Source organism: Eleutherodactylus coqui, unplaced genomic scaffold, assembly GCF_035609145.1.
Source record: "Eleutherodactylus coqui strain aEleCoq1 unplaced genomic scaffold, aEleCoq1.hap1 HAP1_SCAFFOLD_139, whole genome shotgun sequence".
In the NCBI taxonomy this organism is placed as follows: Eukaryota; Metazoa; Chordata; class Amphibia; order Anura; family Eleutherodactylidae; genus Eleutherodactylus; species Eleutherodactylus coqui.
In genome coordinates this window covers 86,112-108,397 of record NW_027102017.1, presented here as the reverse complement: position 1 = coordinate 108,397, position 22,286 = coordinate 86,112, and the positions used below count along the sequence as shown (strand labels likewise).

At 48.0% G+C, this 22,286-nt stretch overlaps 7 non-coding genes and 1 pseudogene across 7 annotated transcripts; all 8 read left to right on the top strand.

Moving 5' to 3' along the window:
- The first annotated feature begins 339 nt into the window (after nucleotides 1-339).
- On the top strand, nucleotides 340-530 carry LOC136594263 (U2 spliceosomal RNA). Its single transcript, XR_010788544.1, has one exon. It is a non-coding gene; the product is annotated as a U2 spliceosomal RNA (small nuclear RNA).
- Nucleotides 531-3,166: 2,636 nt separating this feature from the next.
- LOC136594262 (U2 spliceosomal RNA) lies at nucleotides 3,167-3,357 on the top strand. Its single transcript, XR_010788543.1, has one exon. It is a non-coding gene; the product is annotated as a U2 spliceosomal RNA (small nuclear RNA).
- A 2,634-nt stretch (nucleotides 3,358-5,991) lies between these two features.
- LOC136594277 (U2 spliceosomal RNA) lies at nucleotides 5,992-6,213 on the top strand (annotated as a pseudogene).
- Nucleotides 6,214-8,838: 2,625 nt separating this feature from the next.
- On the top strand, nucleotides 8,839-9,029 carry LOC136594260 (U2 spliceosomal RNA). Its single transcript, XR_010788542.1, has one exon. It is a non-coding gene; the product is annotated as a U2 spliceosomal RNA (small nuclear RNA).
- Nucleotides 9,030-11,668: 2,639 nt separating this feature from the next.
- On the top strand, nucleotides 11,669-11,859 carry LOC136594259 (U2 spliceosomal RNA). Its single transcript, XR_010788541.1, has one exon. It is a non-coding gene; the product is annotated as a U2 spliceosomal RNA (small nuclear RNA).
- A 2,614-nt stretch (nucleotides 11,860-14,473) lies between these two features.
- LOC136594258 (U2 spliceosomal RNA) lies at nucleotides 14,474-14,664 on the top strand. Its single transcript, XR_010788540.1, has one exon. It is a non-coding gene; the product is annotated as a U2 spliceosomal RNA (small nuclear RNA).
- Nucleotides 14,665-17,276: 2,612 nt separating this feature from the next.
- Nucleotides 17,277-17,467, top strand: LOC136594257 (U2 spliceosomal RNA). Its single transcript, XR_010788539.1, has one exon. It is a non-coding gene; the product is annotated as a U2 spliceosomal RNA (small nuclear RNA).
- A 2,617-nt stretch (nucleotides 17,468-20,084) lies between these two features.
- On the top strand, nucleotides 20,085-20,275 carry LOC136594256 (U2 spliceosomal RNA). Its single transcript, XR_010788538.1, has one exon. It is a non-coding gene; the product is annotated as a U2 spliceosomal RNA (small nuclear RNA).
- Nucleotides 20,276-22,286: the final 2,011 nt, after the last annotated feature.

Genomic DNA, 22,286 nt, shown 5'->3' with positions numbered 1-22,286 from the left:
ACCGACCGACCGACGCACCTTCAGAGACAAACTAGTGCTTGCTTCTAGTGTCATCGCCGGCTTAACCATCCTTTGTAGGGAGCTGACGAGTCCTGCAGTAGCAGCAGCAGCAGGCTCTGCAAGCCTAGGATGCGTGAGCACGGTGCAAGAGGAAGGACTGAGGGTGTGAGGCTGGGCGCGGTTGAGAAGGCGTGGGGCGGGGCTATGGAAAGTTTTAATAGCTCTCCCAGCTGCCTGGGTGCATTGTGGGTGCGCCCAGAGTGCTGGCTGAGCGTGTTGCCTCAAGCCTTGGAAGTGGAGTTGGGCGGGCCGGGCTACAGGTGAAACCCATTTCGGGTTATCGCTTCTCGGCCTTTTGGCTAAGATCAAGTGTAGTATCTGTTCTTATCAGTTTAATATCTGATACGTCCCCTATCTGGGGACCATATATTAAATGGATTTTTAGAACAGGGAGCTGGAAAAAGAGCTTGCTCTGTCCACTCCACGCATTGACCTGGTATTGCAGTACCTCCAGGACCGGTGCACCCCCTTTCCTACAGCAGTTTCCAAAAGCAGAAAAACAAAACCGACGAGCAAGAGGTGCAGCGCAGCTGTGGCGGCGGCTGCTGCTACCACCCAAGCACTTTGATTGACACTCAGCCCGTCTGCTCGCAACATTGTATCCACTGAGCAGCTGCGTCTGCCAGAGTGTGCACAGCACAGGTACAACTGGAAGCAAAACACACACACACACACACACACCAGTTCATATGGCAGCCGCACTCTATAGTTCGTACCTACCGCTGCGCTAATAGCCAAGTTGGAAACATCGGGCAGGCACAGCGTATCCTGGCAGCCTGCGTCTGTATGCTCCACATATTCGGGTCATGGGTGTATGTGCAGGGGGCCCGGAGCCCTAGGGGGCCCATAAAGTCTCTCTTCCCCACATTGTAAACCAATGCTATCAATGACGCTTTATAGTTTGGGGGCCCAGTTCCAGACTTTGTACTGGGGCCCCGCAGCTTCAAGTTACACCTCCGGATCAGGATAATGCTAGGCCATTCCAACCAGCCTGTGTGTGTGACCTGCAGTCGCTGGTAGTCGAAAAGCGGCCGGCCCCGGATGCGCGCTTCAGAGTGGACAGACAGCAGCGGACCCCCAATCACACAGGCCCAAGGCTTGCTATGTAGCACGGAATACCTCATTGGACTGCAGCACTCCACGCGGGCTGAGATACACGCTCCACGTGGGATGGGCAGTATTCGTCCATGAAGATCCAGGCCAACGTTTAGAGATGGAGCAACACTCGGGGAGCAAAGAACTCCAACGAACGGACGCCTACTTTACAAGGATGTATTGCTTTATTCAATGCATGGACACAGAAACAGTTCAACCGCTCGATTACAGACCGCAGTCAATACAGTAAAGAAAGAAATGTGTCTGTTTAATGTAAACTTGCATGGAGCTCGTTTGTCAGCCACTGACTGACTGAATGCTGAAACGTGGTCTGACGTTACATGCACCACCAGGGATAAGGCCTTGCCTATAAGCATTCCCCAGCTGGCAAAAACCGAACCTCCCTGCCTATTCCTCACCATGGAAGAACGGAACCTACCTTTTTTTAAAAAAAAGAAAGCCACAGCAGCAGCCAACTCGATTTTGGTAGGCCGCTGTCTCCCCCTTGTGTGCTGCATAAAAAATGCACTCCACTAAAAATAGCAATGATCCACGAAATAGAGCGTATGGAGAGAATGAGGCTTCCAGATGAGCCGTCAGGCTATGATAAATTGTATCACACCTGGGCGATATGGATAGATGCCCGGAGCTCACCCCTATTTACCAAGTGGTTACAGACAGGGACATGTGAGTAACACGTTTAAACCACAATCGTAAAGAGAAACAACAATTCCGGAGCCCGCCCCCCCCCCCCTTTTTGTTTTATTTTTTCTTTCTCCCGTGTCATAGATACCTACCCCCCCCTTACCCTCCCCTCATTCCCCTGTTTGTAGACCTTATAAAATATCACAGACAAACATGATATAGTTCAACTCGAAATTGATTTATTAAGTTTCATTGTCAAAGTTAATTTTACATTGCTTTGAGATAAGGCAAAAGTTTCCCCCCCTCCATGAAACCAATAAAACCTATATTGAATAAAATAAAAATGATGCAGTTACCGGTAGTTCTGCAGCTTCTTGGTGGAAATAAAGACCATCTCCCGTCTCCCAGCTGCAGCAGAGACTGACTGAAATGGCTGCCAAGCCCGGTATTAATGCTTCTAAATTGATGACATCACAAAGGAGTGACATCGTCAGCCTTCCAAACACCTGGCTCAATTGCATACAGTATGTATGTATGTATGCATGTATGTGAGTGAGTCTATCTATCTATCTATCTATCTATCTATCTATCTATCTATCTATCTATCTTTATTAATTATGTAGAATATAGATATGGATTATTTCTAAATTACAGATTTTGTAGATATAGATTAAAGATAGATTTAAGATTGTGTGTGTGTGTGTGTGTGTGTGTGTGTGTGTGTGTGTGTGTGTGTGTGTGTGTGTGTGTGTGTGTGTATATATAATGTATATATGTAAAAAAAAATATAAAATCTGTAGTTATGTATGTATGTATGTATGGCGGGCGGGCAAAAAAGGCCTGCTGTATGTTTTTAAGTTCTTCGGATGACCATGCCGCTCTAATATTCTCCTTACTAGGGTCTACTAATGCTGGCCCAGGGGAAGGCAATAAAGCCCTATGGGGCCGAAGCCAATTTCCCTTATTTTAGGTTAAAAGTTTCCATCCGTCCCCACTGGAAATGCGGCCGGCCGAAGAGATCCCTCCAACCGACCGACCGACGCACCTTCAGAGACAAACTAGTGCTTGCTTCTAGTGTCATCGCCGGCTTAACCATCCTTTGTAGGGAGCTGACGAGTCCTGCAGTAGCAGCAGCAGCAGGCTCTGCAAGCCTAGGATGCGTGAGCACGGTGCAAGAGGAAGGACTGAGGGTGTGAGGCTGGGCGCGGTTGAGAAGGCGTGGGGCGGGGCTATGGAAAGTTTTAATAGCTCTCCCAGCTGCCTGGGTGCATTGTGGGTGCGCCCAGAGTGCTGGCTGAGCGTGTTGCCTCAAGCCTTGGAAGTGGAGTTGGGCGGGCCGGGCTACAGGTGAAACCCATTTCGGGTTATCGCTTCTCGGCCTTTTGGCTAAGATCAAGTGTAGTATCTGTTCTTATCAGTTTAATATCTGATACGTCCCCTATCTGGGGACCATATATTAAATGGATTTTTAGAACAGGGAGCTGGAAAAAGAGCTTGCTCTGTCCACTCCACGCATTGACCTGGTATTGCAGTACCTCCAGGACCGGTGCACCCCCTTTCCTACAGCAGTTTCCAAAAGCAGAAAAACAAAACCGACGAGCAAGAGGTGCAGCGCAGCTGTGGCGGCGGCTGCTGCTACCACCCAAGCACTTTGATTGACACTCAGCCCGTCTGCTCGCAACATTGTATCCACTGAGCAGCTGCGTCTGCCAGAGTGTGCACAGCACAGGTACAACTGGAAGCAAAACACACACACACACACACACACCAGTTCATATGGCAGCCGCACTCTATAGTTCGTACCTACCGCTGCGCTAATAGCCAAGTTGGAAACATCGGGCAGGCACAGCGTATCCTGGCAGCCTGCGTCTGTATGCTCCACGTATTCGGGTCATGGGTGTATGTGCAGGGGGCCCGGAGCCCTAGGGGGCCCATAAAGTCTCTCTTCCCCACATTGTAAACCAATGCTATCAATGACGCTTTATAGTTTGGGGGCCCAGTTCCAGACTTTGTACTGGGGCCCCGCAGCTTCAAGTTACACCTCCGGATCAGGATAATGCTAGGCCATTCCAACCAGCCTGTGTGTGTGACCTGCAGTCGCTGGTAGTCGAAAAGCGGCCGGCCCCGGATGCGCGCTTCAGAGTGGACAGACAGCAGCGGACCCCCAATCACACAGGCCCAAGGCTTGCTATGTAGCACGGAATACCTCATTGGACTGCAGCACTCCACGCGGGCTGAGATACACGCTCCACGTGGGATGGGCAGTATTCGTCCATGAAGATCCAGGCCAACGTTTAGAGATGGAGCAACACTCGGGGAGCAAAGAACTCCAACGAACGGACGCCTACTTTACAAGGATGTATTGCTTTATTCAATGCATGGACACAGAAACAGTTCAACCGCTCGATTACAGACCGCAGTCAATACAGTAAAGAAAGAAATGTGTCTGTTTAATGTAAACTTGCATGGAGCTCGTTTGTCAGCCACTGACTGACTGAATGCTGAAACGTGGTCTGACGTTACATGCACCACCAGGGATAAGGCCTTGCCTATAAGCATTCCCCAGCTGGCAAAAACCGAACCTCCCTGCCTATTCCTCACCATGGAAGAACGGAACCTACCTTTTTTTAAAAAAAAGAAAGCCACAGCAGCAGCCAACTCGATTTTGGTAGGCCGCTGTCTCCCCCTTGTGTGCTGCATAAAAAATGCACTCCACTAAAAATAGCAATGATCCACGAAATAGAGCGTATGGAGAGAATGAGGCTTCCAGATGAGCCGTCAGGCTATGATAAATTGTATCACACCTGGGCGATATGGATAGATGCCCGGAGCTCACCCCTATTTACCAAGTGGTTACAGACAGGGACATGTGAGTAACACGTTTAAACCACAATCGTAAAGAGAAACAACAATTCCGGAGCCCGCCCCCCCCCCCCTTTTTGTTTTATTTTTTCTTTCTCCCGTGTCATAGATACCTACCCCCCCCTTACCCTCCCCTCATTCCCCTGTTTGTAGACCTTATAAAATATCACAGACAAACATGATATAGTTCAACTCGAAATTGATTTATTAAGTTTCATTGTCAAAGTTAATTTTACATTGCTTTGAGATAAGGCAAAAGTTTCCCCCCCTCCATGAAACCAATAAAACCTATATTGAATAAAATAAAAATGATGCAGTTACCGGTAGTTCTGCAGCTTCTTGGTGGAAATAAAGACCATCTCCCGTCTCCCAGCTGCAGCAGAGACTGACTGAAATGGCTGCCAAGCCCGGTATTAATGCTTCTAAATTGATGACATCACAAAGGAGTGACATCGTCAGCCTTCCAAACACCTGGCTCAATTGCATACAGTATGTATGTATGTATGCATGTATGTGAGTGAGTCTATCTATCTATCTATCTATCTATCTATCTATCTATCTATCTATCTATCTATTAATTATGTAGAATATAGATATGGATTATTTCTAAATTACAGATTTTGTAGATATAGATTAAAGATAGATTTAAGATTGTGTGTGTGTGTGTGTGTGTGTGTGTGTGTGTGTGTGTGTGTGTGTGTGTGTGTGTGTGTGTGTGTGTATATATAATGTATATATGTAAAAAAAAATATAAAATCTGTAGTTATGTATGTATGTATGTATGGCGGGCGGGCAAAAAAGGCCTGCTGTATGTTTTTAAGTTCTTCGGATGACCATGCCGCTCTAATATTCTCCTTACTAGGGTCTACTAATGCTGGCCCAGGGGAAGGCAATAAAGCCCTATGGGGCCGAAGCCAATTTCCCTTATTTTAGGTTAAAAGTTTCCATCCGTCCCCACTGGAAATGCGGCCGGCCGAAGAGATCCCTCCAACCGACCGACCGACGCACCTTCAGAGACAAACTAGTGCTTGCTTCTAGTGTCATCGCCGGCTTAACCATCCTTTGTAGGGAGCTGACGAGTCCTGCAGTAGCAGCAGCAGCAGGCTCTGCAAGCCTAGGATGCGTGAGCACGGTGCAAGAGGAAGGACTGAGGGTGTGAGGCTGGGCGCGGTTGAGAAGGCGTGGGGCGGGGCTATGGAAAGTTTTAATAGCTCTCCCAGCTGCCTGGGTGCATTGTGGGTGCGCCCAGAGTGCTGGCTGAGCGTGTTGCCTCAAGCCTTGGAAGTGGAGTTGGGCGGGCCGGGCTACAGGTGAAACCCATTTCGGGTTATCGCTTCTCGGCCTTTTGGCTAAGATCAAGTGTAGTATCTGTTCTTATCAGTTTAATATCTGATACGTCCCCTATCTGGGGACCATATATTAAATGGATTTTTAGAACAGGGAGCTGGAAATAAATGGATTTTTAGAACAGGGAGCTGGAAAAAGAGCTTGCTCTGTCCACTCCACGCATTGACCTGGTATTGCAGTACCTCCAGGACCGGTGCACCCCCTTTCCTACAGCAGTTTCCAAAAGCAGAAAAACAAAACCGACGAGCAAGAGGTGCAGCGCAGCTGTGGCGGCGGCTGCTGCTACCACCCAAGCACTTTGATTGACACTCAGCCCGTCTGCTCGCAACATTGTATCCACTGAGCAGCTGCGTCTGCCAGAGTGTGCACAGCACAGGTACAACTGGAAGCAAAACACACACACACACACACACCAGTTCATATGGCAGCCGCACTCTATAGTTCGTACCTACCGCTGCGCTAATAGCCAAGTTGGAAACATCGGGCAGGCACAGCGTATCCTGGCAGCCTGCGTCTGTATGCTCCACGTATTCGGGTCATGGGTGTATGTGCAGGGGGCCCGGAGCCCTAGGGGGCCCATAAAGTCTCTCTTCCCCACATTGTAAACCAATGCTATCAATGACGCTTTATAGTTTGGGGGCCCAGTTCCAGACTTTGTACTGGGGCCCCGCAGCTTCAAGTTACACCTCCGGATCAGGATAATGCTAGGCCATTCCAACCAGCCTGTGTGTGTGACCTGCAGTCGCTGGTAGTCGAAAAGCGGCCGGCCCCGGATGCGCGCTTCAGAGTGGACAGACAGCAGCGGACCCCCAATCACACAGGCCCAAGGCTTGCTATGTAGCACGGAATACCTCATTGGACTGCAGCACTCCACGCGGGCTGAGATACACGCTCCACGTGGGATGGGCAGTATTCGTCCATGAAGATCCAGGCCAACGTTTAGAGATGGAGCAACACTCGGGGAGCAAAGAACTCCAACGAACGGACGCCTACTTTACAAGGATGTATTGCTTTATTCAATGCATGGACACAGAAACAGTTCAACCGCTCGATTACAGACCGCAGTCAATACAGTAAAGAAAGAAATGTGTCTGTTTAATGTAAACTTGCATGGAGCTCGTTTGTCAGCCACTGACTGACTGAATGCTGAAACGTGGTCTGACGTTACATGCACCACCAGGGATAAGGCCTTGCCTATAAGCATTCCCCAGCTGGCAAAAACCGAACCTCCCTGCCTATTCCTCACCATGGAAGAACGGAACCTACCTTTTTTTTAAAAAAAGAAAGCCACAGCAGCAGCCAACTCGATTTTGGTAGGCCGCTGTCTCCCCCTTGTGTGCTGCATAAAAAATGCACTCCACTAAAAATAGCAATGATCCACGAAATAGAGCGTATGGAGAGAATGAGGCTTCCAGATGAGCCGTCAGGCTATGATAAATTGTATCACACCTGGGCGATATGGATAGATGCCCGGAGCTCACCCCTATTTACCAAGTGGTTACAGACAGGGACATGTGAGTAACACGTTTAAACCACAATCGTAAAGAGAAACAACAATTCCGGAGCCCGCCCCCCCCCCCCTTTTTGTTTTATTTTTTCTTTCTCCCGTGTCATAGATACCTACCCCCCCCTTACCCTCCCCTCATTCCCCTGTTTGTAGACCTTATAAAATATCACAGACAAACATGATATAGTTCAACTCGAAATTGATTTATTAAGTTTCATTGTCAAAGTTAATTTTACATTGCTTTGAGATAAGGCAAAAGTTTCCCCCCCTCCATGAAACCAATAAAACCTATATTGAATAAAATAAAAATGATGCAGTTACCGGTAGTTCTGCAGCTTCTTGGTGGAAATAAAGACCATCTCCCGTCTCCCAGCTGCAGCAGAGACTGACTGAAATGGCTGCCAAGCCCGGTATTAATGCTTCTAAATTGATGACATCACAAAGGAGTGACATCGTCAGCCTTCCAAACACCTGGCTCAATTGCATACAGTATGTATGTATGTATGCATGTATGTGAGTGAGTCTATCTATCTATCTATCTATCTATCTATCTATCTATCTATCTATCTATTATTAATTATGTAGAATATAGATATGGATTATTTCTAAATTACAGATTTTGTAGATATAGATTAAAGATAGATTTAAGATTGTGTGTGTGTGTGTGTGTGTGTGTGTGTGTGTGTGTGTGTGTGTGTGTGTGTGTGTGTGTGTATATATAATGTATATATGTAAAAAAAAATATAAAATCTGTAGTTATGTATGTATGTATGTATGGCGGGCGGGCAAAAAAGGCCTGCTGTATGTTTTTAAGTTCTTCGGATGACCATGCCGCTCTAATATTCTCCTTACTAGGGTCTACTAATGCTGGCCCAGGGGAAGGCAATAAAGCCCTATGGGGCCGAAGCCAATTTCCCTTATTTTAGGTTAAAAGTTTCCATCCGTCCCCACTGGAAATGCGGCCGGCCGAAGAGATCCCTCCAACCGACCGACCGACGCACCTTCAGAGACAAACTAGTGCTTGCTTCTAGTGTCATCGCCGGCTTAACCATCCTTTGTAGGGAGCTGACGAGTCCTGCAGTAGCAGCAGCAGCAGGCTCTGCAAGCCTAGGATGCGTGAGCACGGTGCAAGAGGAAGGACTGAGGGTGTGAGGCTGGGCGCGGTTGAGAAGGCGTGGGGCGGGGCTATGGAAAGTTTTAATAGCTCTCCCAGCTGCCTGGGTGCATTGTGGGTGCGCCCAGAGTGCTGGCTGAGCGTGTTGCCTCAAGCCTTGGAAGTGGAGTTGGGCGGGCCGGGCTACAGGTGAAACCCATTTCGGGTTATCGCTTCTCGGCCTTTTGGCTAAGATCAAGTGTAGTATCTGTTCTTATCAGTTTAATATCTGATACGTCCCCTATCTGGGGACCATATATTAAATGGATTTTTAGAACAGGGAGCTGGAAAAAGAGCTTGCTCTGTCCACTCCACGCATTGACCTGGTATTGCAGTACCTCCAGGACCGGTGCACCCCCTTTCCTACAGCAGTTTCCAAAAGCAGAAAAACAAAACCGACGAGCAAGAGGTGCAGCGCAGCTGTGGCGGCGGCTGCTGCTACCACCCAAGCACTTTGATTGACACTCAGCCCGTCTGCTCGCAACATTGTATCCACTGAGCAGCTGCGTCTGCCAGAGTGTGCACAGCACAGGTACAACTGGAAGCAAAACACACACACACACACACACCAGTTCATATGGCAGCCGCACTCTATAGTTCGTACCTACCGCTGCGCTAATAGCCAAGTTGGAAACATCGGGCAGGCACAGCGTATCCTGGCAGCCTGCGTCTGTATGCTCCACGTATTCGGGTCATGGGTGTATGTGCAGGGGGCCCGGAGCCCTAGGGGGCCCATAAAGTCTCTCTTCCCCACATTGTAAACCAATGCTATCAATGACGCTTTATAGTTTGGGGGCCCAGTTCCAGACTTTGTACTGGGGCCCCGCAGCTTCAAGTTACACCTCCGGATCAGGATAATGCTAGGCCATTCCAACCAGCCTGTGTGTGTGACCTGCAGTCGCTGGTAGTCGAAAAGCGGCCGGCCCCGGATGCGCGCTTCAGAGTGGACAGACAGCAGCGGACCCCCAATCACACAGGCCCAAGGCTTGCTATGTAGCACGGAATACCTCATTGGACTGCAGCACTCCACGCGGGCTGAGATACACGCTCCACGTGGGATGGGCAGTATTCGTCCATGAAGATCCAGGCCAACGTTTAGAGATGGAGCAACACTCGGGGAGCAAAGAACTCCAACGAACGGACGCCTACTTTACAAGGATGTATTGCTTTATTCAATGCATGGACACAGAAACAGTTCAACCGCTCGATTACAGACCGCAGTCAATACAGTAAAGAAAGAAATGTGTCTGTTTAATGTAAACTTGCATGGAGCTCGTTTGTCAGCCACTGACTGACTGAATGCTGAAACGTGGTCTGACGTTACATGCACCACCAGGGATAAGGCCTTGCCTATAAGCATTCCCCAGCTGGCAAAAACCGAACCTCCCTGCCTATTCCTCACCATGGAAGAACGGAACCTACCTTTTTTTAAAAAAAAGAAAGCCACAGCAGCAGCCAACTCGATTTTGGTAGGCCGCTGTCTCCCCCTTGTGTGCTGCATAAAAAATGCACTCCACTAAAAATAGCAATGATCCACGAAATAGAGCGTATGGAGAGAATGAGGCTTCCAGATGAGCCGTCAGGCTATGATAAATTGTATCACACCTGGGCGATATGGATAGATGCCCGGAGCTCACCCCTATTTACCAAGTGGTTACAGACAGGGACATGTGAGTAACACGTTTAAACCACAATCGTAAAGAGAAACAACAATTCCGGAGCCCGCCCCCCCCCCCCTTTTTGTTTTATTTTTTCTTTCTCCCGTGTCATAGATACCTACCCCCCCCTTACCCTCCCCTCATTCCCCTGTTTGTAGACCTTATAAAATATCACAGACAAACATGATATAGTTCAACTCGAAATTGATTTATTAAGTTTCATTGTCAAAGTTAATTTTACATTGCTTTGAGATAAGGCAAAAGTTTCCCCCCCTCCATGAAACCAATAAAACCTATATTGAATAAAATAAAAATGATGCAGTTACCGGTAGTTCTGCAGCTTCTTGGTGGAAATAAAGACCATCTCCCGTCTCCCAGCTGCAGCAGAGACTGACTGAAATGGCTGCCAAGCCCGGTATTAATGCTTCTAAATTGATGACATCACAAAGGAGTGACATCGTCAGCCTTCCAAACACCTGGCTCAATTGCATACAGTATGTATGTATGTATGCATGTATGTGAGTGAGTCTATCTATCTATCTATCTATCTATTGAGTCTATCTATCTATCTATCTATCTATCTATCTATCTTTATTAATTATGTAGAATATAGATATGGATTATTTCTAAATTACAGATTTTGTAGATATAGATTAAAGATAGATTTAAGATTGTGTGTGTGTGTGTGTGTGTGTGTGTGTGTGTGTGTGTGTGTGTGTGTGTGTGTGTGTGTATATATAATGTATATATGTAAAAAAAAATATAAAATCTGTAGTTATGTATGTATGTATGTATGGCGGGCGGGCAAAAAAGGCCTGCTGTATGTTTTTAAGTTCTTCGGATGACCATGCCGCTCTAATATTCTCCTTACTAGGGTCTACTAATGCTGGCCCAGGGGAAGGCAATAAAGCCCTATGGGGCCGAAGCCAATTTCCCTTATTTTAGGTTAAAAGTTTCCATCCGTCCCCACTGGAAATGCGGCCGGCCGAAGAGATCCCTCCAACCGACCGACCGACGCACCTTCAGAGACAAACTAGTGCTTGCTTCTAGTGTCATCGCCGGCTTAACCATCCTTTGTAGGGAGCTGACGAGTCCTGCAGTAGCAGCAGCAGCAGGCTCTGCAAGCCTAGGATGCGTGAGCACGGTGCAAGAGGAAGGACTGAGGGTGTGAGGCTGGGCGCGGTTGAGAAGGCGTGGGGCGGGGCTATGGAAAGTTTTAATAGCTCTCCCAGCTGCCTGGGTGCATTGTGGGTGCGCCCAGAGTGCTGGCTGAGCGTGTTGCCTCAAGCCTTGGAAGTGGAGTTGGGCGGGCCGGGCTACAGGTGAAACCCATTTCGGGTTATCGCTTCTCGGCCTTTTGGCTAAGATCAAGTGTAGTATCTGTTCTTATCAGTTTAATATCTGATACGTCCCCTATCTGGGGACCATATATTAAATGGATTTTTAGAACAGGGAGCTGGAAAAAGAGCTTGCTCTGTCCACTCCACGCATTGACCTGGTATTGCAGTACCTCCAGGACCGGTGCACCCCCTTTCCTACAGCAGTTTCCAAAAGCAGAAAAACAAAACCGACGAGCAAGAGGTGCAGCGCAGCTGTGGCGGCGGCTGCTGCTACCACCCAAGCACTTTGATTGACACTCAGCCCGTCTGCTCGCAACATTGTATCCACTGAGCAGCTGCGTCTGCCAGAGTGTGCACAGCACAGGTACAACTGGAAGCAAAACACACACACACACACACACCAGTTCATATGGCAGCCGCACTCTATAGTTCGTACCTACCGCTGCGCTAATAGCCAAGTTGGAAACATCGGGCAGGCACAGCATATCCTGGCAGCCTGCGTCTGTATGCTCCACGTATTCGGGTCATGGGTGTATGTGCAGGGGGCCCGGAGCCCTAGGGGGCCCATAAAGTCTCTCTTCCCCACATTGTAAACCAATGCTATCAATGACGCTTTATAGTTTGGGGGCCCAGTTCCAGACTTTGTACTGGGGCCCCGCAGCTTCAAGTTACACCTCCGGATCAGGATAATGCTAGGCCATTCCAACCAGCCTGTGTGTGTGACCTGCAGTCGCTGGTAGTCGAAAAGCGGCCGGCCCCGGATGCGCGCTTCAGAGTGGACAGACAGCAGCGGACCCCCAATCACACAGGCCCAAGGCTTGCTATGTAGCACGGAATACCTCATTGGACTGCAGCACTCCACGCGGGCTGAGATACACGCTCCACGTGGGATGGGCAGTATTCGTCCATGAAGATCCAGGCCAACGTTTAGAGATGGAGCAACACTCGGGGAGCAAAGAACTCCAACGAACGGACGCCTACTTTACAAGGATGTATTGCTTTATTCAATGCATGGACACAGAAACAGTTCAACCGCTCGATTACAGACCGCAGTCAATACAGTAAAGAAAGAAATGTGTCTGTTTAATGTAAACTTGCATGGAGCTCGTTTGTCAGCCACTGACTGACTGAATGCTGAAACGTGGTCTGACGTTACATGCACCACCAGGGATAAGGCCTTGCCTATAAGCATTCCCCAGCTGGCAAAAACCGAACCTCCCTGCCTATTCCTCACCATGGAAGAACGGAACCTACCTTTTTTTTAAAAAAAGAAAGCCACAGCAGCAGCCAACTCGATTTTGGTAGGCCGCTGTCTCCCCCTTGTGTGCTGCATAAAAAATGCACTCCACTAAAAATAGCAATGATCCACGAAATAGAGCGTATGGAGAGAATGAGGCTTCCAGATGAGCCGTCAGGCTATGATAAATTGTATCACACCTGGGCGATATGGATAGATGCCCGGAGCTCACCCCTATTTACCAAGTGGTTACAGACAGGGACATGTGAGTAACACGTTTAAACCACAATCGTAAAGAGAAACAACAATTCCGGAGCCCGCCCCCCCCCCCCTTTTTGTTTTATTTTTTCTTTCTCCCGTGTCATAGATACCTACCCCCCCCTTACCCTCCCCTCATTCCCCTGTTTGTAGACCTTATAAAATATCACAGACAAACATGATATAGTTCAACTCGAAATTGATTTATTAAGTTTCATTGTCAAAGTTAATTTTACATTGCTTTGAGATAAGGCAAAAGTTTCCCCCCCTCCATGAAACCAATAAAACCTATATTGAATAAAATAAAAATGATGCAGTTACCGGTAGTTCTGCAGCTTCTTGGTGGAAATAAAGACCATCTCCCGTCTCCCAGCTGCAGCAGAGACTGACTGAAATGGCTGCCAAGCCCGGTATTAATGCTTCTAAATTGATGACATCACAAAGGAGTGACATCGTCAGCCTTCCAAACACCTGGCTCAATTGCATACAGTATGTATGTATGTATGCATGTATGTGAGTGAGTCTATCTATCTATCTATCTATCTATCTATCTATCTATCTTTATTAATTATGTAGAATATAGATATGGATTATTTCTAAATTACAGATTTTGTAGATATAGATTAAAGATAGATTTAAGATTGTGTGTGTGTGTGTGTGTGTGTGTGTGTGTGTGTGTGTGTGTGTGTGTGTGTGTGTGTGTATATATAATGTATATATGTAAAAAAAAATATAAAATCTGTAGTTATGTATGTATGTATGTATGGCGGGCGGGCAAAAAAGGCCTGCTGTATGTTTTTAAGTTCTTCGGATGACCATGCCGCTCTAATATTCTCCTTACTAGGGTCTACTAATGCTGGCCCAGGGGAAGGCAATAAAGCCCTATGGGGCCGAAGCCAATTTCCCTTATTTTAGGTTAAAAGTTTCCATCCGTCCCCACTGGAAATGCGGCCGGCCGAAGAGATCCCTCCAACCGACCGACCGACGCACCTTCAGAGACAAACTAGTGCTTGCTTCTAGTGTCATCGCCGGCTTAACCATCCTTTGTAGGGAGCTGACGAGTCCTGCAGTAGCAGCAGCAGCAGGCTCTGCAAGCCTAGGATGCGTGAGCACGGTGCAAGAGGAAGGACTGAGGGTGTGAGGCTGGGCGCGGTTGAGAAGGCGTGGGGCGGGGCTATGGAAAGTTTTAATAGCTCTCCCAGCTGCCTGGGTGCATTGTGGGTGCGCCCAGAGTGCTGGCTGAGCGTGTTGCCTCAAGCCTTGGAAGTGGAGTTGGGCGGGCCGGGCTACAGGTGAAACCCATTTCGGGTTATCGCTTCTCGGCCTTTTGGCTAAGATCAAGTGTAGTATCTGTTCTTATCAGTTTAATATCTGATACGTCCCCTATCTGGGGACCATATATTAAATGGATTTTTAGAACAGGGAGCTGGAAAAAGAGCTTGCTCTGTCCACTCCACGCATTGACCTGGTATTGCAGTACCTCCAGGACCGGTGCACCCCCTTTCCTACAGCAGTTTCCAAAAGCAGAAAAACAAAACCGACGAGCAAGAGGTGCAGCGCAGCTGTGGCGGCGGCTGCTGCTACCACCCAAGCACTTTGATTGACACTCAGCCCGTCTGCTCGCAACATTGTATCCACTGAGCAGCTGCGTCTGCCAGAGTGTGCACAGCACAGGTACAACTGGAAGCAAAACACACACACACACACACACCAGTTCATATGGCAGCCGCACTCTATAGTTCGTACCTACCGCTGCGCTAATAGCCAAGTTGGAAACATCGGGCAGGCACAGCGTATCCTGGCAGCCTGCGTCTGTATGCTCCACGTATTCGGGTCATGGGTGTATGTGCAGGGGGCCCGGAGCCCTAGGGGGCCCATAAAGTCTCTCTTCCCCACATTGTAAACCAATGCTATCAATGACGCTTTATAGTTTGGGGGCCCAGTTCCAGACTTTGTACTGGGGCCCCGCAGCTTCAAGTTACACCTCCGGATCAGGATAATGCTAGGCCATTCCAACCAGCCTGTGTGTGTGACCTGCAGTCGCTGGTAGTCGAAAAGCGGCCGGCCCCGGATGCGCGCTTCAGAGTGGACAGACAGCAGCGGACCCCCAATCACACAGGCCCAAGGCTTGCTATGTAGCACGGAATACCTCATTGGACTGCAGCACTCCACGCGGGCTGAGATACACGCTCCACGTGGGATGGGCAGTATTCGTCCATGAAGATCCAGGCCAACGTTTAGAGATGGAGCAACACTCGGGGAGCAAAGAACTCCAACGAACGGACGCCTACTTTACAAGGATGTATTGCTTTATTCAATGCATGGACACAGAAACAGTTCAACCGCTCGATTACAGACCGCAGTCAATACAGTAAAGAAAGAAATGTGTCTGTTTAATGTAAACTTGCATGGAGCTCGTTTGTCAGCCACTGACTGACTGAATGCTGAAACGTGGTCTGACGTTACATGCACCACCAGGGATAAGGCCTTGCCTATAAGCATTCCCCAGCTGGCAAAAACCGAACCTCCCTGCCTATTCCTCACCATGGAAGAACGGAACCTACCTTTTTTTTAAAAAAAGAAAGCCACAGCAGCAGCCAACTCGATTTTGGTAGGCCGCTGTCTCCCCCTTGTGTGCTGCATAAAAAATGCACTCCACTAAAAATAGCAATGATCCACGAAATAGAGCGTATGGAGAGAATGAGGCTTCCAGATGAGCCGTCAGGCTATGATAAATTGTATCACACCTGGGCGATATGGATAGATGCCCGGAGCTCACCCCTATTTACCAAGTGGTTACAGACAGGGACATGTGAGTAACACGTTTAAACCACAATCGTAAAGAGAAACAACAATTCCGGAGCCCGCCCCCCCCCCCCTTTTTGTTTTATTTTTTCTTTCTCCCGTGTCATAGATACCTACCCCCCCCTTACCCTCCCCTCATTCCCCTGTTTGTAGACCTTATAAAATATCACAGACAAACATGATATAGTTCAACTCGAAATTGATTTATTAAGTTTCATTGTCAAAGTTAATTTTACATTGCTTTGAGATAAGGCAAAAGTTTCCCCCCCTCCATGAAACCAATAAAACCTATATTGAATAAAATAAAAATGATGCAGTTACCGGTAGTTCTGCAGCTTCTTGGTGGAAATAAAGACCATCTCCCGTCTCCCAGCTGCAGCAGAGACTGACTGAAATGGCTGCCAAGCCCGGTATTAATGCTTCTAAATTGATGACATCACAAAGGAGTGACATCGTCAGCCTTCCAAACACCTGGCTCAATTGCATACAGTATGTATGTATGTATGCATGTATGTGAGTGAGTCTATCTATCTATCTATCTATCTATCTATCTATCTATCTTTATTAATTATGTAGAATATAGATATGGATTATTTCTAAATTACAGATTTTGTAGATATAGATTAAAGATAGATTTAAGATTGTGTGTGTGTGTGTGTGTGTGTGTGTGTGTGTGTGTGTGTGTGTGTGTGTGTGTGTGTATATATAATGTATATATGTAAAAAAAAATATAAAATCTGTAGTTATGTATGTATGTATGTATGGCGGGCGGGCAAAAAAGGCCTGCTGTATGTTTTTAAGTTCTTCGGATGACCATGCCGCTCTAATATTCTCCTTACTAGGGTCTACTAATGCTGGCCCAGGGGAAGGCAATAAAGCCCTATGGGGCCGAAGCCAATTTCCCTTATTTTAGGTTAAAAGTTTCCATCCGTCCCCACTGGAAATGCGGCCGGCCGAAGAGATCCCTCCAACCGACCGACCGACGCACCTTCAGAGACAAACTAGTGCTTGCTTCTAGTGTCATCGCCGGCTTAACCATCCTTTGTAGGGAGCTGACGAGTCCTGCAGTAGCAGCAGCAGCAGGCTCTGCAAGCCTAGGATGCGTGAGCACGGTGCAAGAGGAAGGACTGAGGGTGTGAGGCTGGGCGCGGTTGAGAAGGCGTGGGGCGGGGCTATGGAAAGTTTTAATAGCTCTCCCAGCTGCCTGGGTGCATTGTGGGTGCGCCCAGAGTGCTGGCTGAGCGTGTTGCCTCAAGCCTTGGAAGTGGAGTTGGGCGGGCCGGGCTACAGGTGAAACCCATTTCGGGTTATCGCTTCTCGGCCTTTTGGCTAAGATCAAGTGTAGTATCTGTTCTTATCAGTTTAATATCTGATACGTCCCCTATCTGGGGACCATATATTAAATGGATTTTTAGAACAGGGAGCTGGAAAAAGAGCTTGCTCTGTCCACTCCACGCATTGACCTGGTATTGCAGTACCTCCAGGACCGGTGCACCCCCTTTCCTACAGCAGTTTCCAAAAGCAGAAAAACAAAACCGACGAGCAAGAGGTGCAGCGCAGCTGTGGCGGCGGCTGCTGCTACCACCCAAGCACTTTGATTGACACTCAGCCCGTCTGCTCGCAACATTGTATCCACTGAGCAGCTGCGTCTGCCAGAGTGTGCACAGCACAGGTACAACTGGAAGCAAAACACACACACACACACACACCAGTTCATATGGCAGCCGCACTCTATAGTTCGTACCTACCGCTGCGCTAATAGCCAAGTTGGAAACATCGGGCAGGCACAGCGTATCCTGGCAGCCTGCGTCTGTATGCTCCACGTATTCGGGTCATGGGTGTATGTGCAGGGGGCCCGGAGCCCTAGGGGGCCCATAAAGTCTCTCTTCCCCACATTGTAAACCAATGCTATCAATGACGCTTTATAGTTTGGGGGCCCAGTTCCAGACTTTGTACTGGGGCCCCGCAGCTTCAAGTTACACCTCCGGATCAGGATAATGCTAGGCCATTCCAACCAGCCTGTGTGTGTGACCTGCAGTCGCTGGTAGTCGAAAAGCGGCCGGCCCCGGATGCGCGCTTCAGAGTGGACAGACAGCAGCGGACCCCCAATCACACAGGCCCAAGGCTTGCTATGTAGCACGGAATACCTCATTGGACTGCAGCACTCCACGCGGGCTGAGATACACGCTCCACGTGGGATGGGCAGTATTCGTCCATGAAGATCCAGGCCAACGTTTAGAGATGGAGCAACACTCGGGGAGCAAAGAACTCCAACGAACGGACGCCTACTTTACAAGGATGTATTGCTTTATTCAATGCATGGACACAGAAACAGTTCAACCGCTCGATTACAGACCGCAGTCAATACAGTAAAGAAAGAAATGTGTCTGTTTAATGTAAACTTGCATGGAGCTCGTTTGTCAGCCACTGACTGACTGAATGCTGAAACGTGGTCTGACGTTACATGCACCACCAGGGATAAGGCCTTGCCTATAAGCATTCCCCAGCTGGCAAAAACCGAACCTCCCTGCCTATTCCTCACCATGGAAGAACGGAACCTACCTTTTTTTTAAAAAAAGAAAGCCACAGCAGCAGCCAACTCGATTTTGGTAGGCCGCTGTCTCCCCCTTGTGTGCTGCATAAAAAATGCACTCCACTAAAAATAGCAATGATCCACGAAATAGAGCGTATGGAGAGAATGAGGCTTCCAGATGAGCCGTCAGGCTATGATAAATTGTATCACACCTGGGCGATATGGATAGATGCCCGGAGCTCACCCCTATTTACCAAGTGGTTACAGACAGGGACATGTGAGTAACACGTTTAAACCACAATCGTAAAGAGAAACAACAATTCCGGAGCCCGCCCCCCCCCCCCTTTTTGTTTTATTTTTTCTTTCTCCCGTGTCATAGATACCTACCCCCCCCTTACCCTCCCCTCATTCCCCTGTTTGTAGACCTTATAAAATATCACAGACAAACATGATATAGTTCAACTCGAAATTGATTTATTAAGTTTCATTGTCAAAGTTAATTTTACATTGCTTTGAGATAAGGCAAAAGTTTCCCCCCCTCCATGAAACCAATAAAACCTATATTGAATAAAATAAAAATGATGCAGTTACCGGTAGTTCTGCAGCTTCTTGGTGGAAATAAAGACCATCTCCCGTCTCCCAGCTGCAGCAGAGACTGACTGAAATGGCTGCCAAGCCCGGTATTAATGCTTCTAAATTGATGACATCACAAAGGAGTGACATCGTCAGCCTTCCAAACACCTGGCTCAATTGCATACAGTATGTATGTATGTATGCATGTATGTGAGTGAGTCTATCTATCTATCTATCTATCTATCTATCTATCTATCTATTATTAATTATGTAGAATATAGATATGGATTATTTCTAAATTACAGATTTTGTAGATATAGATTAAAGATAGATTTAAGATTGTGTGTGTGTGTGTGTGTGTGTGTGTGTGTGTGTGTGTGTGTGTGTGTGTGTGTGTGTGTGTATATATAATGTATATATGTAAAAAAAAATATAAAATCTGTAGTTATGTATGTATGTATGTATGGCGGGCGGGCAAAAAAGGCCTGCTGTATGTTTTTAAGTTCTTCGGATGACCATGCCGCTCTAATATTCTCCTTACTAGGGTCTACTAATGCTGGCCCAGGGGAAGGCAATAAAGCCCTATGGGGCCGAAGCCAATTTCCCTTATTTTAGGTTAAAAGTTTCCATCCGTCCCCACTGGAAATGCGGCCGGCCGAAGAGATCCCTCCAACCGACCGACCGACGCACCTTCAGAGACAAACTAGTGCTTGCTTCTAGTGTCATCGCCGGCTTAACCATCCTTTGTAGGGAGCTGACGAGTCCTGCAGTAGCAGCAGCAGCAGGCTCTGCAAGCCTAGGATGCGTGAGCACGGTGCAAGAGGAAGGACTGAGGGTGTGAGGCTGGGCGCGGTTGAGAAGGCGTGGGGCGGGGCTATGGAAAGTTTTAATAGCTCTCCCAGCTGCCTGGGTGCATTGTGGGTGCGCCCAGAGTGCTGGCTGAGCGTGTTGCCTCAAGCCTTGGAAGTGGAGTTGGGCGGGCCGGGCTACAGGTGAAACCCATTTCGGGTTATCGCTTCTCGGCCTTTTGGCTAAGATCAAGTGTAGTATCTGTTCTTATCAGTTTAATATCTGATACGTCCCCTATCTGGGGACCATATATTAAATGGATTTTTAGAACAGGGAGCTGGAAAAAGAGCTTGCTCTGTCCACTCCACGCATTGACCTGGTATTGCAGTACCTCCAGGACCGGTGCACCCCCTTTCCTACAGCAGTTTCCAAAAGCAGAAAAACAAAACCGACGAGCAAGAGGTGCAGCGCAGCTGTGGCGGCGGCTGCTGCTACCACCCAAGCACTTTGATTGACACTCAGCCCGTCTGCTCGCAACATTGTATCCACTGAGCAGCTGCGTCTGCCAGAGTGTGCACAGCACAGGTACAACTGGAAGCAAAACACACACACACACACACACCAGTTCATATGGCAGCCGCACTCTATAGTTCGTACCTACCGCTGCGCTAATAGCCAAGTTGGAAACATCGGGCAGGCACAGCGTATCCTGGCAGCCTGCGTCTGTATGCTCCACGTATTCGGGTCATGGGTGTATGTGCAGGGGGCCCGGAGCCCTAGGGGGCCCATAAAGTCTCTCTTCCCCACATTGTAAACCAATGCTATCAATGACGCTTTATAGTTTGGGGGCCCAGTTCCAGACTTTGTACTGGGGCCCCGCAGCTTCAAGTTACACCTCCGGATCAGGATAATGCTAGGCCATTCCAACCAGCCTGTGTGTGTGACCTGCAGTCGCTGGTAGTCGAAAAGCGGCCGGCCCCGGATGCGCGCTTCAGAGTGGACAGACAGCAGCGGACCCCCAATCACACAGGCCCAAGGCTTGCTATGTAGCACGGAATACCTCATTGGACTGCAGCACTCCACGCGGGCTGAGATACACGCTCCACGTGGGATGGGCAGTATTCGTCCATGAAGATCCAGGCCAACGTTTAGAGATGGAGCAACACTCGGGGAGCAAAGAACTCCAACGAACGGACGCCTACTTTACAAGGATGTATTGCTTTATTCAATGCATGGACACAGAAACAGTTCAACCGCTCGATTACAGACCGCAGTCAATACAGTAAAGAAAGAAATGTGTCTGTTTAATGTAAACTTGCATGGAGCTCGTTTGTCAGCCACTGACTGACTGAATGCTGAAACGTGGTCTGACGTTACATGCACCACCAGGGATAAGGCCTTGCCTATAAGCATTCCCCAGCTGGCAAAAACCGAACCTCCCTGCCTATTCCTCACCATGGAAGAACGGAACCTACCTTTTTTTTAAAAAAAGAAAGCCACAGCAGCAGCCAACTCGATTTTGGTAGGCCGCTGTCTCCCCCTTGTGTGCTGCATAAAAAATGCACTCCACTAAAAATAGCAATGATCCACGAAATAGAGCGTATGGAGAGAATGAGGCTTCCAGATGAGCCGTCAGGCTATGATAAATTGTATCACACCTGGGCGATATGGATAGATGCCCGGAGCTCACCCCTATTTACCAAGTGGTTACAGACAGGGACATGTGAGTAACACGTTTAAACCACAATCGTAAAGAGAAACAACAATTCCGGAGCCCGCCCCCCCCCCCCTTTTTGTTTTATTTTTTCTTTCTCCCGTGTCATAGATACCTACCCCCCCCTTACCCTCCCCTCATTCCCCTGTTTGTAGACCTTATAAAATATCACAGACAAACATGATATAGTTCAACTCGAAATTGATTTATTAAGTTTCATTGTCAAAGTTAATTTTACATTGCTTTGAGATAAGGCAAAAGTTTCCCCCCCTCCATGAAACCAATAAAACCTATATTGAATAAAATAAAAATGATGCAGTTACCGGTAGTTCTGCAGCTTCTTGGTGGAAATAAAGACCATCTCCCGTCTCCCAGCTGCAGCAGAGACTGACTGAAATGGCTGCCAAGCCCGGTATTAATGCTTCTAAATTGATGACATCACAAAGGAGTGACATCGTCAGCCTTCCAAACACCTGGCTCAATTGCATACAGTATGTATGTATGTATGCATGTATGTGAGTGAGTCTATCTATCTATCTATCTATCTATCTATCTATCTATCTATCTATTATTAATTATGTAGAATATAGATATGGATTATTTCTAAATTACAGATTTTGTAGATATAGATTAAAGATAGATTTAAGATTGTGTGTGTGTGTGTGTGTGTGTGTGTGTGTGTGTGTGTGTGTGTGTGTGTGTGTGTGTGT